At 42.9% G+C, this 15,669-nt stretch overlaps 1 protein-coding gene across 1 annotated transcript in view; it reads left to right on the top strand.

Moving 5' to 3' along the window:
- GOT1 (glutamic-oxaloacetic transaminase 1) overlaps positions 1-15,669 on the top strand; it is a gene marked incomplete in the record, with an annotated part of 256,257 nt that overhangs the window by 114,843 nt on the left and 125,745 nt on the right.

The raw sequence follows: 15,669 nt of genomic DNA, 5'->3' as shown, positions 1-15,669 counted from the left end.
AGGTGGGTGTCAGTATCACAAGGTAGACAGTCACCACACACGTCAGCATGCAGAATATGTGTTGTACAAGACCATGCAGTGCAAGTGTAGACGCCCCTATTAAATGGCAGTATACATGGTTTTGATGGAACTGTGTAGTTGTTCAGTGATTGGCTATACCCTGGAACACAATGTGTACATGGACATAACATTGCTGTGCAGGTATTATCAGCTCTGCAATGCCCTGTTCACCATCACTCACAAGTATACATGCCATGGCTGCATGTGTTATCTGTGTGACACATAGATATCCATGTCTGAGTGCAGTGTCTGTGTCCATAGCAGATAATAGTGGGCATAGGTGTAGCACATGCATGCTATGTACACACACACGGGATGTGCGGTGCATGTTGACGTGGAGGAATCCCAATGCTCGACATGGCCAGTGTACAGTGAGTATGGTGAGTGTGGGACATATTGCAGATATGTGGGTGCCAGGCATGGCATGCTACATGACTGCAACATTAAACACAACACATACCCAATGTGTGTCAAGTGACTTATACACCCACTAGCATTCCAGGACATATATGTGACACTTTGTGTGGATGGTGACTGCTGTGCATATTGTGTATACTGGCATATGTAAGCACACAGACAACATGCTATGCATATTGTGTATAGGTGCATATGTTTGCACACACACAACACTGAGGTGCAAAGCAATAACTGCTATGAGTAGTACTGTGGTCACTGTAACTGGATGGGGTGTAGTACCCTGTGCCATCATCAACATACATCTTGTGGTCACTCACAGCTACTAATGTGTGCAAGACCACCGCCTAGCATGCTGTACCTGAACTGCAGTGCCATGGCTACGTTCACAATTACACAGCCACCTTGTAAATGGGTGTGTGAGGTGCCCAATAGGGAGCATTGCCTAACATGACTGTGTTGCAGAGTGTTGCACAACCCCATGATAGGCCTCTTCCCCTGAGGTACATCATGTGTGTGTGCATGACATGTGGGATACTGAAGTGTGACTTTACAGTGGGTGTGTGGTAATGCCAAATGTAGCATGTTTTTGTGTACTGCGTATGATAAACGTGTTCTGTTGTGTACAGCTGTAGGAACTATGCATATCCAATGTGCAGTATAGTGTTGCCACAATTGTGTCTGCTGCACTGTGCATTGCATGTGATTGAGTCAGCTACTGACTTTACTGAGATGATTGATGTCTCGCAGCAAACATGCACAGCATGCATTATGCATAGGTGTGTTACACACTCACCAGCATGTATTGTCTGCCCTGCTGTCACACCAGAAGGACCTAGAAGAATATGACACAGTTTGTCAGTGGCCACAACTGTGGCATTGCTACTGTGAGTGTGCTAAACGACAGTGGAACAACAGTCACAGGTGTACGGATACTATTCCAAATATCAGTATTGCACACGTTAGGCAGCACAACTGGTAAACACACAGTACACATCTCACATATGCATATTCTAACAATACAGGTAACGGTAGTCTACAGCTAGGGCATATTACCTGCACGTTCCATGTCATCCTGCTGGGTGGCTCCTGCCTCCATGATGACACATGTGTGACGCTGTTGCTGCTGTAGGCCAGGAGCCACCACGCTTAGGAGCAGCTCCTCCACTCTGGTGAGGGGGGAATGTATGGCTGCCCCTCCACCTGTGGCAAGCTGTTGCCTATGGATATCAGACACACGCTGCCGGACATGTCTAATTAAATCACTGCAGTGATGGCGTACCTGCTCATATGTCTGGTTATGCATGCCCATGTCATTTACCCGGCGAACAAGGTCTAGCCACAGTGCAGTACGGTCATGCTGGTGCTGGCTGGCCCTGGAAAAAAGCAGGTTATAGTGCTGCACCAGGCTGTTCAGCTGCGGAGGAGCAGGAAATTCTGAATACGATGGATTACGTTGATGAGCCATAACCCTGGAAGACAATTAAACAATATGTGTGAGCATGTCATGTGGCACACTTAACATTATGAAGTACAGATATCACTTAACTGCCATATATAGCATCTATCTGTCTTATCAGAAGATACACACAGATACATCAGTGCTCAGCTCACAACTGGCTGACAGTGCCTGCAACACTCCATATAACACACCAGTATACACCAGTAGTCGGCACACTGTTTGGGATACAATGCACAACCTCGCCCCGGGGGTATATATCAAGCTAATGCATGAAGAAATATGTCATCCAATGCAATGACTGTCATGTACATTTACAGTATTACCAGTAAACCACCCTAGTCTTTGATGCCATACCCCTACCTAACCTATGTGCACGGTTGTTAATATAGCTGGCATACTGCTGTAACAGAGTATACATGTTGCTAGGTACACACACACATAGCCTGTACCACACATGTCATTGCGGGCATGGTACAGGCATAATTAAACACACATCAGACATACATACAACACATGTATGCCGACACAGATGAGCAGTACCTGTGTACCTTATAGTACTGTGTGCCCCTACTTACAGATGCCTATGCCTGTGGTATGTAATCTGTGCAGACTACAGGAAACACACAAGACAGTGTTACCAGGGACTGTGAACATACACCATACTGTGCTGTTTAGGCCTACAGCTTCAGGTAGTACAACAGTTCATATGTGAGCTGGAGTCACCAGCAGTACCACTTACTGAGCATACATGTATTGCTTCAGCCTACATTGGGACACCACAGTCATACACAAGGAACTACGTCACAACATATGCCATCCTACTATGTCTGCATCCCAATAACTGACCCATCTTTCTCCGGCCTCACACCTAGGACACAAACTACCATGACAGACACAACCTCACACTAAGCTATCACACCTTTACAAACCTTGCACACAGTCACTGTCACACTCATTCCACCTCACATAGCAAGTATTGCACTGAGTACATGTGTGTGTGCATTGTGTCATAGGTAGGTAATACGCTATTGGCCCTAGGGCCTAGAGCAGCCTAGCCATATGCTACCCTGGCCTTTGACACACATGTAATGTGATTTCACTTGCTGCTGTCAACCGGATACACAGAGGTGACTCCCAGGGCATATTACCTATCTCCAAAACAATCATCAGGGGGTATGTATGACATCTGCTAATGAGGAGCTTTGTTTGTTAATGCTGGGTGGTTTAGTCCACAGTATGGCATATTTGTGGATAGGAACCTGTACCTCCAGCATGTGCTGTTTAGTGAGGTGACAAGAATTAGGGCCCTAGGTCATGTAACCCAGAGGGATTGTGAGGTGTTGTCATGGTGGTTGGCCGACTGCTATTGGTGTGACATACCTCTGTATGTCCGGCAGTGGTAACCTCTGGGTGGGCGGTATGCAACGCACTCTAGCTGTGGTTTGTGAGCCAGTCTGCATAGGGCATGTGTTTGAGGGCAGTATTACTCTTTGTTAGGTATGTCTGTGGCCTTTCCACTTGCTGTAGTTGTCATGTGAGGTACATACCACATGGGGCATTGTGATGAGTAGAGGGGAACACCGACCTATATTTTCCTAGATGACGCACCTTTTGTGATGACACATACCACGTAGACAGATTATATTACTACTGTTGTCACTGTGATTATCAAAGGGGAGCCTACTGTCCACCTGTGTCCCATGTACCCTTCTGACACCATCAGTGTTAGGCAGGCTGCCACCTTTGTGGCAGTTACTGCGTAAGGTGTTTTGGAATGGGGTATGGCACTGCAGTATCAACACTGGTGTTCAGTCCATGCCTTGGACAACAGGCACCTGTTGCAGTACATATGACCCCATGTTTCCCTCACTCTCTCATATATATATATATATATATATATATATATATATATATATATATATATATATATGTATATGTATATATATGTATATATATATATATATATATATATATATATATGTATATATATATACTTACATATCTATCCGTATCATCTATTCATATCTATACATATCTATATATATCCATATATTTCTATATTTATCCATATATATCTAAATATATCCATATATATATATATATATATATATATATATATATATATATATATATATATACACACACATATATATATATATGTATGTATACATGTATATATACACATACATGTAAACATCCATTGCTGTACATATAGCCGCACATATACTGCCCACCTTTCATGGTGGGGATGTGAATTATGCAACAGTTGTGAGACATACGGTTATGTAATACTATTGCACAATGTGCAAAATGCATTCTGCTGTCCTCAGGCCGTATAGCTGTTGCAGGCCTCACTGCCTGTAGCTCAGTCCCACAGCGTTTAACACCACATGACATATACTGGCACTGCTTGCTTTCTGCAATGCCACACACTACAACCTACATACATATGTGCACATAGCAGCCTTCAACAACATACTTATGTCCAGCCTTCACTAACAGTTGCAGTATGTCCCTTGCCCTATGCAAATGTGCATGTACATATAGATATGGACTGCTGCCACATATGGATGATTCACAGTATGTAGAATACCCTTCAGACACATCTTTCGGATGTCAGCAAATACATATCTGTTACATACCTTACCTTTGTATTCCTCACCTCCGTCTGTTGTAGGTGTTTTTTTATTTTTTATTTATTTTTTTTTTGTTTTGGTTTTGTTTCCTCTGTGTGTTGCTGTTTGTTTTCAGCGTCTGTCTCCTTCTGCCTGTTTGTGTCTGTCTGTCTCTCTCGCTCATGCTCTCTCTCTCTCTCTCCCAGTTGTTGCAATGATATTATTGCATGTGTGGACATCAGATACAGGCTGCTTTTCTAGGTATCTGCACATATGCATGTGATGGCCTCTGCACCAATTGGTGCCCACCATTTAGTAATTGCATGCAGCCTGCTGTGTGGTAATTGCAGTTCTCACTGTGATTTCAGGTCACTGCTATAAATTGATAGGTTAGGTAGGCGTAGCCCTTTCAGTTTTGCAAGGTGGGGACCATGCTTGTTTGCTGTGGACAGTGTTGTCTCAGTCAGAAGGGTGGTATATGTCTCGTATCTGAAGCTGGGTTGTAGCCAGTGAAATGCATGTTGAACTGAAACCTGACTGTTGCTTCTTCCAGTACACTCTTCTCAGTGTGTAGGTTTACTCACACCTCCTAATGCTAACACTGGATACATGGGAGTATGTACTTTCTTTTGGAATTAGAGAATTAACTGGCATACAACACTAGTTATTGCAATGTATTCCTATGGCTTTCCTATTTTCCCTTTACATTCATTCATTGTAATGCATGTTATATTTCTTTCAGCACCAAGTTATTGTATATCTGCTGTGGTGTAGTGGTACTTCATGCAGACTGGTGAGTCCAAGGTCCCGGGTTTGAGACTGACCAGGCTTTTTATTTTGCTGCTGAGAAGTACAAGGGCCTTGTCATACAGAGTGACTGAGGCACTTTTAAGCAGTTGTAAGCGGGTTTGTGCAGGTTTGCGTGATGCTTAGCGATGCTAAGCTAAGTTTAGCTTAGCTTATTTTATTTTATTTTAGCAATACTAAGCCAAGCTTGGCTTAGCTTATCATATCTTAGCAATGCTAAGCTAAGCGCACACATGCGCACACTGGTACAAACCCGCTTACTACTGTTTACAAGTGCTCACTCCCGCTAACCCCTGCGCTCATTTCTTTGACAGAAGAGTAAATGGGGAGATAGGAATGTGGTGATAAAGGGTGCACAAAGAGGGGAAGACAGTAGGGAAACCAGCTCGGGATGTACAGGATGGGTGTGGAGAGGGTCCATAGCTGCCCATTTCTTTACCAGAAACAGCTGTGCGTATGCAATACATTAGGAGGGATATTTGAAACCTTCCACCCCTGAGAGAGGGGTGAGGACAACTAAGCATGTTGTACTACCAATTATGAATATCAGGTACATGCACTGTTTGTGAACTGCTACACTGTCATTAGTACGTTACTCACTTCTGAACAGTTTATGGTTTGTTTGTGTTGACATTAGCACAGTCTGCTCAGGACAACTGGACACATTTCACTACTGTGTATGCCTACCTACACCCTTGGTTGTACCTGACTACATGGATATATAGTACCTTTGGGTAGGGGTGCAGAAGTGCAGAGTGCATTATTTATTATTGTGTGATGTTTATCTTACTGAACATGCAGAGTTGCTGTGTACCTTTAAGTCTATAAAGGCTAGTAGTCTGTCTGAGTAGCTCCCACCTGTGGACATATCCAGATGGTAGACACAGGTCAGCCTAGTATTCTTTGACTGTGCACCACAGCAGTCTTTTCAGCACCTGAACAGTGGCATTGTCACAGGTGGTTGCTAGCGGTACATGGCTACATCCTTTGCTATTTCTGTGTTGTACTTCTACATAAGGGCATTCTTGTGGGATTCATTCTACAGCTATTTGCAGAGTGTGTAACAGCAGACAAGCTGATATGCCTGTGTGTTTCTGACTCTTCCAGGCCTCAGATACTCTCAGGTATATACTTGAACAGCCTCAGGGAAAGGTACATATAACTGGGATACACCTGTGATATATTTCAGACTTTGGGGGATTCAGAGCATATGTATTACTGTGCTAGCAGTGTCTACTCTCACTTATTGACATTTGTCATTAAGTGAAATTCCCCACCTTTCTGCCTACTGTTAGTACATTTCACAGGGAGTCAGAGGGGCACAGCTAACATTTGTTTACAAATCAGGGTCATCACTGTAGATCAGTCACTGTTGGGAGGTCTGGCCTGTGACCTATGCAAATATGCCAGTGTTTATCCTGCTTTGATACTGTGTGGGGTTTGTAAGGTGCTACTGTAGCATTATTCCCTACTAGCATGGCTCATTCTCTTTTCACAGTCATGTCATGTAATTTCACAACACCTGCTGGTTAAGGCCCACAGAACAAGATTTGTGTTATGCCATTCCTATTTTCCCTTTACGTTCACTCGTGGTAATGCATGATATATTGCTTTCAGCACTAAGTTATTGTATATCTGCTGTGGTGTAGTGGTACTTCATGCAGACTGGTGAGTCCAAGGTCCCGGGTTCGAGACCGACAAGGTTTTTTATTTTACTGCTGAGCAGTACAAGGGCCTTGTCATACAGAGTGACTAAGGCAATTTTAAGCAGTTGTAAGTGGGTTTGCGCGACGCTTAGCAATGCTTAGCTAAGCACACTCAAGCTCACACTCACGCACCCCCACTAACTACTGCTTAAAAGTGCTTACTCCCGCTATCCCCTGCGCTAATTTCTTTTAAAGAAAAGAAAATGGGGAGATAGGAAAGTGGTGAAAAAGGGGGCACAAAGAGGGAAAGACAGTAGGGAAACCAGCTCGGGATGTGCAGGATGGGTATAGGAAAGGTCCATAGCTGCCCATTTCTTTACCAGCAGCAGCTGTGCATATGTTTGAAATTTGGTGTGAAATTTGAAACCTTCCACCCCTGAGAGAGGGGTGAGGACAACAAAATATGTTGTACTGCCAATTAGAATTATCAATTTACATGTCCAGTGGACATGTGTGCGAATTGGGCAGCTATGTATGGGGCATAATTTTTTGTGGGAACAGATTGCCCTTTTTTTAAATTTTTTTTCAGGTGAGAGTGGAATGTGCGGTAGAGGAAGTAGGTATATTTGGGGAGGTAGGTTGGGGAGGTAAATGGACAAGACAAACAAGACGCATACAGGGGTGGAGTTTGACACATGGGGTGGGTGAACACAATTGACTGGGAAGGATGTTTGGAAATCGCAAGCCCATGAGCCCACAGATGGTAACAGTGAAACTGAGATCCCCACCCATGGGCAGTCACCACTGCACCTTCACAGCCCCGAGGGTGGCTGTGCTGAGGGCTGTGTAGGATGGCCAGGCTCACCCAAGAGATGCGCCACTCTCGCCTCGAGCTGGCATAGGGGATCAGCGACTGAACGCTGGATCTCCCTACGCACCACAGCCCGGACCCTAGCAAGGGTGACAGGTGGCCCTCCTCCACCCACGCTTGCACAGTGGGGATGAGCCCCATCCCCTGCAGCACTTCCACCCGAAGGTGGCACAGGACCAACGGAGGAGGGGAGGCACTGGTGCCAGGTGCACTCGCCAACTGAGGAGGGACAGGTGGGTCCGCTGGGACCGGCCTTCCCATACATTCTGTGATTAGGTGTGTTTAATTACAACATGAACAACAGCATTCCAGATTAGTTGTAACAGCATGCAGTAATATTCCCATTAACCCAACACACCAAGGTTCCAACAGTTGAACAGCAAGCATAACACATGCATATATTGAACGACAGTGGATATTCCAACAGCATGCACGGATGTTTGGTAGCAACAAGCCACCATGAACGTGGTGTTTGAACAGGGCACATGCATCAACATCAATGCAAATATTTATAAAACAATAGGACATATGTCCCAACAAATATTTAAGATTACACATACCCATTGAGGTGTGGAATTGCTTGGTTTATGCACATACGTTAGGGTGTAGAAAAAACCTCTGTTAACATCTTATAATGACCTTTTAGTCTACACTACATTCCCAGTGACTGCAAGTGTATATCCCCTACCTGTATTATTACACTTGCCACCATACATTAGGTTGTGTCATGGGTTTGGCTAGTTCAATATATGCCTGACCTATATCTGACATACTAACTGTCCAGGATGCAGATGTTACTGCTACATATTTCTTATTTGCATTTACATTTCTTTATCTACATGTCTGGGATGTTTTCACATGACATTTTCACTTCGATTTGTACAGAACCCTGCATTTCTTGACACACACTCACATTTTTGGTGAATAATTACATGCTGCACATGTGCCAGGTTTACTTATTCATGCCAGCCAGTAACTGACTATTGTGGACTGTATATATGTTTCACAGCTACTAGCACTTCCATCACCCACTTTATATGGGACTGCATAACTCTGGGCTGCCAGCACATTTTCAAACAGTACTATTTGTATAATGCAAGGGTACAACAACATTTCAGACTCTGTGACACAGACGCACTCTGTGTTTTAGACCTTTATTAATGGCATTGCACACTTTTCCACAGGCTCGCTCCTTTATTTGTTTTAACGGTGTTTATGACAGACATGTTCAAGACATATTATACCTTTATTAATTGGTTAGAACAATCTTTTTCAGGCTCATTCACTTATGTTATTTGACAGTGCCAGCAGAGATATTATTCCAGACATATGTTACCTTTCTTAATGGGTTACTACACTCTTTTTCTGCCTCTCTGACGTTTTTATCTGACAGTACATGCAGAGAACTTATTCAGGCAATTCTATGGCTGTTTTATTGGACTACAACACTTTCTTTCATGCTCTCTCCCATATTTTATATAACAATACAAGCAGAATAATCACTAACCTGCCTGGTAGCGCAGCCTTAGTCTATCAGCATAGGCTTGCTGATTCGTAGCACGGTCACATGCAGCTGTAAAGTAAATGAAGGGATATTGAGACATACCTATCCATTAGACATACTCCATTATCAATTCTTACATACTGCATTCCATGACTACATACTCAGTTGTGGGGCATTCTGCATCCCACGGGCCTCCTGTATCCACTGGTTCAGGCGGTCCTGCTTTCATCTCTTCAGGTCTGCATGGTGGTGATGGACCTGCTTACCAGTCCAAGGAACGCCTGTGGCACTGGTGAGGTCACGAGCTAATCGGTTCCAAGCCTCTGCCTTGTACTCCATCCCTTGGAACTGGCCCTGCAGGAGTCTTGACTCATGACGGTGGACAAGAAGCCAAACCATGTATTTGGACTCCTTGATGCCCCAACGTTGCGCTCGGAAGCGTGAACCCTCTCCTGCACCTGCCTTTCTGACTGCAAATGTGAGCTACAATCAGTTATGGCGAGTATTGCCACCTATGGGGCTTAAATATGCCGCATTTCCTGCACTTTTTTGTGATTGGCCGTTTTGTAAAATTCTCGGCTGACTGCAGACCTGCTTAGTAATGCTTAAACTATCATTCGTACGTTTATGAATGTTAATAGTGGCTGCTTCCCCTATGTTGTCATGGCTTAGTGATTCTGTACTTTGATTATGATGCACAGGGTCCTGGGTTTGAACCTGGTCATTCTTTTATTTTAATACTGTCTAGACAGGCTAGGGGGTGTAGCTGCGTTTAAGCAACTTAGTAGCTCTACGTTGCTGCACGGTGCCCTGGTTGACACGGCGCGCACGTCTACACAAACACATTGCATTTGGTAAAGCGCTTTTAATCTTTGGGCAACTCTATTGCGCTGGGTAAAGCACTATTAAACTATGGGCAACTCTGTTTAACTGGGTAAAGTGCTGTTAAACTATGGGCACCTCTGTTTAGCTGGGTAAAACGCTATTAAACTATGGGCACCTGTGTTTAGCTGTGTAAAGCGTTGCTTAATACCAGGCTGTTATATATCTGGGTCCTTTAAAAATATATATTTTGTTCACTGATACATTGGCCATGTCACTGCTTTTAATAAAATTTTAATCATATATGTCTGGTATTATTTCAAATACTGATTTAAAACATAAATAAGAAGGGGAGTGGTGGGACTCGAACCGTGAATAACTTCTCTTTGTGCATACTCTCTACCGTTACGCTATTGCAATTTGGTGTGATTTGCATAACCATTCTTTCTTATGCTCTTCCATGTCAGAATTGCTAACTCTAGCTAAGCAGTGGGCACACGCGCAAATAGGGGAAGCTATATAGTGGATTTAAAAATATATATATAATTATTTACTTTATATAAGTGTGATGAGGGTTTACAGTGTCAGGGAGTGTGGTGTTGGGTGCAAGTACATTTTAGCGAACTCGCTCTTGTGTGTTGACATTATGCTTTTTAAAACCTTGCAGGGTTGTGCATATTTAGACTGCTCAGCAGTCAGACACGCCCCCTGCTTTCCTACTCAGTCCGTGTAAGAGTTAGGGTTGAGTCAACGTGCCCTCATGAATATTCATGGCACGCTGACGTCAAACTGTTCAACTGCCGCCTCCGAGTAAGACTTATTAAGTCTTACACGGAGGATTAGTGAATCCGGGGGAATGTCTTTACCAAATACCTGTGCAATAGTAAATTTTTTTATTGAACATTTGTTTACCAGGATAGTCCAACTGGACAGCTGGTGTCCGTTTTCAGCGGAGTTCTGGGAGGAAAAGCCCCAGAAAAAAAATTACAGAATATAAACAATATGTATAGCAATAACACAGGTTACAAATATAAAAAGGTTAATACAGTAATACAGAGGAATTACAGACGAGAATAAGTGTACTACTCTATAGTCAAGTAGTACGGTAGTATACTATAAACATGCAAACAATTTTTACAAAATGTAAAAAGAGAGAGGGTGAAATACAGTAGAATGTTTGAGTGGACTCTCCATAAGCAGAATGGGAGTACAGAGAGGTCTTCCTGCAAATACCCTCCATTAGCAGATTGGGAGTTCAGAGAGGTCCTCCTGCAAATACCCTCCATTAGCAGATTGGGAGTTCAGGGAGGTCCTTTGCAGGTACATAAATGAGTGGTGTGTAGGTATGACTTTAATTGGGTTTTGAAGGTGGTTGTACATGTTTGAAGTCTGAGGTCAGGAGGCAGGATATTCCAGTTTTTTGCAACTTCATTGGTGAAGAGATAGTTGCCCAAGCTATGTATACATTGGACACTTTCTAGGAGGGCTTTGTTGGTAGATCATAACTGCCTGTTAGGCTTGTAGAAGGTTATGAGGCTGGACAGAGCAGGGTTTTTTTTCAGGATAGTATAGTATTTGGTGTGCCAGGTTGAGCTGGTGGTATTGTAGTAAATTTGAGTATTCTAATAAGTGCACTTTTGTTAAGGGATTGGCAGTGGTGGGACTGTGATCTGGTGTTGGCAGCGAATCTGGCGATTTTGTTATAGAATGTGGGAGAGTTTGTTAAGGTCAGTTTTATTTAGGCTTGTTAGTACTGGGCATACATATAGGATAGTTGCTAGCAGGGGGGTTCTGGCTATGGTGATTCTAGCATCTGAAGTTAGGTATCGTTTGCAGTGATATAGGGTCCCTAGATTTCTGTGGACTTTGGCGACAGTGAGGGATATGTGTTTGTTGTACTTTAGTTGTTGGTCAGTGGTAAATCCAAGTAACTTAGCTTCTGGTACTGGGGTGATGAGAGTCCTGTTACCTGAGGATATGGAAAAGGTAACATCTTGAGGTTTGGTGGGGTGGAACAGCATAAGCTGTGTTTTCTTTGGGTTTAATATTAGTTGGGAATTATTGAGCCACTATTCTATGTCAGTGAAGGATTGTTGTTTTTTTTGTTGTAGAAGTTTAATGTTGGATGAGGAGCAGATTAGGGTTGTATGGTTGGCATATTGGACAACTTTGGCACCTGTAGTTGCAGTTGCAGAGTGGAGTTGATTTGTAAAGATGTTGAGCAGGAGGGGGCCTAGGATGGAGCCTTGGGGTATACCAACTGTGACTGGTAATGGGGGGGGGGATAGGCAGTTAGTCCATTTGACAGATTGATGGCGATTGTCCAGATAGCTTTTAAACCACTGTATGGAGGGGCTGTCAAGGTTGATATTGGTGTGACAAATTGAGTTTATTGTGGGAAACTGTATCAAAGGCTTTGGATAAGTCTAGAAAGGTGGCCGAGACAAGATTACCTTGGTTTCTGTATGTGTTTATTATGTTGGTGAAGTTAATTAGAGCAGTGGTGGTGCTGTGGGATGGACGGAAGCCATGTTGGGAGTTGGATAGGACATTGTTAGAAAGAAGGTGAGTGAGGAGTTGATGGTGAATACATCTTTCTAGGATTTTGGATAGTGGTGAGAGGATGGCAATGAGTCGATAGTTGGAGAGGTCGGGGGATGAACCTCCTTTGTGGAGGGGAATGATGTAGGAGGTTTTCCACAAGGTTGGAACAGTGTGTTCAGTGATAGATCTGTTTATCAGTAGTGTGATTGGGAAGGCTATGGCTGCGGATGCTATTTGGAGGTATTTGGCTGAGAGATTGTCGGCAGCAAGGGTGGTAGGTTTGAGTTTTGCTAAGAGTTTTTGGATACTATATATTGGTACTGGTTTAAGCAAGAAGGGGGCAGACTTAGACTGTTGTGTGAGAAGTTGGAGGAGATTGTTGGGGTTAGTACTGTTGATTAGTTTTAAGAATAGAAGTAGTAAAGTAGTTGTTGAAAGTGGAGGCTATATGTGTATTTGACCCAATTATATTGGGTGGTGGAGTTGTTGCTTTACCGGGTTGAAGGATGTTGTTAACTGTGGCCCAGAATCTTTGTGGGTTGTTACCAAATTTTCTTTGTAAGGAAATGTAGTAATTTTGTTTGTCAGTCTTGACTTGTTTCTGAGTTCAAGGTATAATTGCCTAGTTATGAATGTTTTGTGTTGGCGCCAGGTTTTCCAAGCTTTATCCCTATCTTTTAGTAAGGCCCTAGTTGTGCTTTGTAGCCATGGGGCAGGGTTGCTGCATATTCTAATTGTTTTGATTGGGGCTAGACGATTGAGGATGCCTAGGAATGTGGAGTTGAAGTATTCTACAGCATGGTCAAGTGGGAGAGTTTTGATGGGAGACCAGTTGCAGGATTCTAAGGCTTCTATGAAGTGGTCTGTGGGGAAGTTTTTGTGGTACTGGGTTTGTAGAAGGGAGGGTGAGTTAATTGATTTTAGTTTATGCCTGAGGATGAAAGTGGGATTGTGGTCACTTAGAGTTAGGAAGTGCTCCACATTGAAGGGCAATGTTGGACTGGTTTGTGAGAACCCAGTCTAGTATGGATTCTCTTTTTGAGGACTTATCAATGCGTATTGGTGATTGAATGAGTTAGGTAAAAGTATATAGGTTTATGTGGTTGGTGGGTGTTGGAGAGTGGATGGAGTTCCAGTCGATATTAAGATCGCCTAGGACTATGGTTTCTTGGAAGAGGGTGTGGGAGGCCCAGTGTAGTATTGACTCTAATGTGGTTAGGTTGTCTCCTGGGAGTATATAGAGTCCTATTATATTTAGGTGCTTATGCTGGTTTATGAGGAGCTTGGCGCATATGATTTTGGCATTTTTGGGGTTGGGAGGTTCCTGTTGGAGAAGTTGGAATTTTAAGTTTTTATAAATTATGGCTATACCTCCACCTTTTTTGTGTAGTCCGTTTACTCTTAAGATGTTGTACCTGGGAGGGTTATGGAGTTATCCTTGATATGCCGTGTAAGCCATGTCTCGGTTATTAGCAGTATGTCTGCGTCATATAGGGCAATGGCTGAGTGCAGTTCTTCAATTTTGTTCATAATACTGTGAATGTTTAAATTAAGTATTAGTCGATCATTGAGATTTTGTTTAAGTGGTGGTTGGGAGCTCGGTCTATTGTTTGTTTGTTATTGGTCCTGGGTTCGGGTGAATATCTCCTCCAAGTCGTAGCTGGGCTGCTATGTTAGTAATTGTTCTTGGGTATTACATCATTAGGTTGTGGAATTGGAGGCATGGCTGCTTTTTGCAGTGTGGAGCATAGTGGATAGGGGAGATCATTTCAAAGCTGTTTTGGCTATGACTAAATGGGGCTGTGATTGCTGGTTCAGGGGATTGGAGTGGAAAGGGGTAGAGTGGGGGGACTTTGGGTCATTAAGTTTGATGGGTGAATATAGATATGAGGTAATAAAGGCCATTGTGGAGAGGCATATGAGTAGGGACAGTAGTTGTAATGGAGTATAGTATGAGTGGGGCTAAGGTGAGTATGCCATAACTGAAATGGTATGGTCTGAAATTTGAGAGGGGCGTGCCTGTGAGGAGGGATTATTTGGAATGGTATTGGGTGTAGTGTTAGTTATCAGGGGTGTGTGTAGGAATAGAGAGTGAGTGTTTACAGGATGAGGGATCACTCCACGCCAGTACAGAAGTCCCAGCAGAGACATACGGGTAGTGAAAAACAGTCAGTATACAACAGCTACTGCTTGAAGGCTTCAATTCCTCACAGAGAGAAAATGCTAATGAGAAAATAACAGTTCAAAAAGTACATCTGAATAATTATGACACTGAGAGTTGAGCTTGACAGTTACTACTACATATGCAACTCAGAAAGTATGTTTTCCATTCCCTTGTTATCAGCAGATGCTCAGATCTTGCAGTAATTTACAATTCTACGAAAAGGTGCTTCAACAAAGCATAAGTTTAAGGGTGTGCACACTTATGCAACCAGCTTATTATATGTTTTTTATTTTTTATATTTTTTTCCCCTCACATATTTGTTTGTTTTTCAATTGAATTGTACAGGTTATAGGTCACATTAAAGGTGGAAAATGTTTTGAAAGATTTATTGTGGTCTAATTTTTTTATATTGCAAAAAATGGCATTTTAACAGGGGTGTGTAAATTTTTTATATCGTGTGTGTGTGTGTGTGTGTGTGTGTGTGTGTGTGTGTGTGTGTGTGTGCGCGCGCGTAAATATATGTGTGTGTGTGTGTGTGTGTGTGTGTGTGTGTGTGTGTGTGTGTGTGTGTGTATATATATATATATATATATATATATATATATATATATGGGACTTTGTCAGATGATTGAGTTTTCAGAAACTTGAAATTTATATGGTTGACCGCATATGATCGAGTTTCCGAAAACTCTAACATAAAAAAAAAAAACAAAAATCTGTATTTCTTACATTTTTGCTGGGAGCCGCCCTGGATTTCCCA

The sequence above is a fragment of the Protopterus annectens genome, chromosome 14.part0 (assembly GCF_019279795.1).
Source record: "Protopterus annectens isolate FY-2018-M chromosome 14.part0, PAN1.0, whole genome shotgun sequence".
NCBI lineage: Eukaryota > Metazoa > Chordata > Ceratodontiformes > Protopteridae > Protopterus > Protopterus annectens.
The sequence above is the reverse complement of the archived record's forward strand: the minus strand, read 5'-3'. Positions and strand labels throughout refer to the sequence as shown.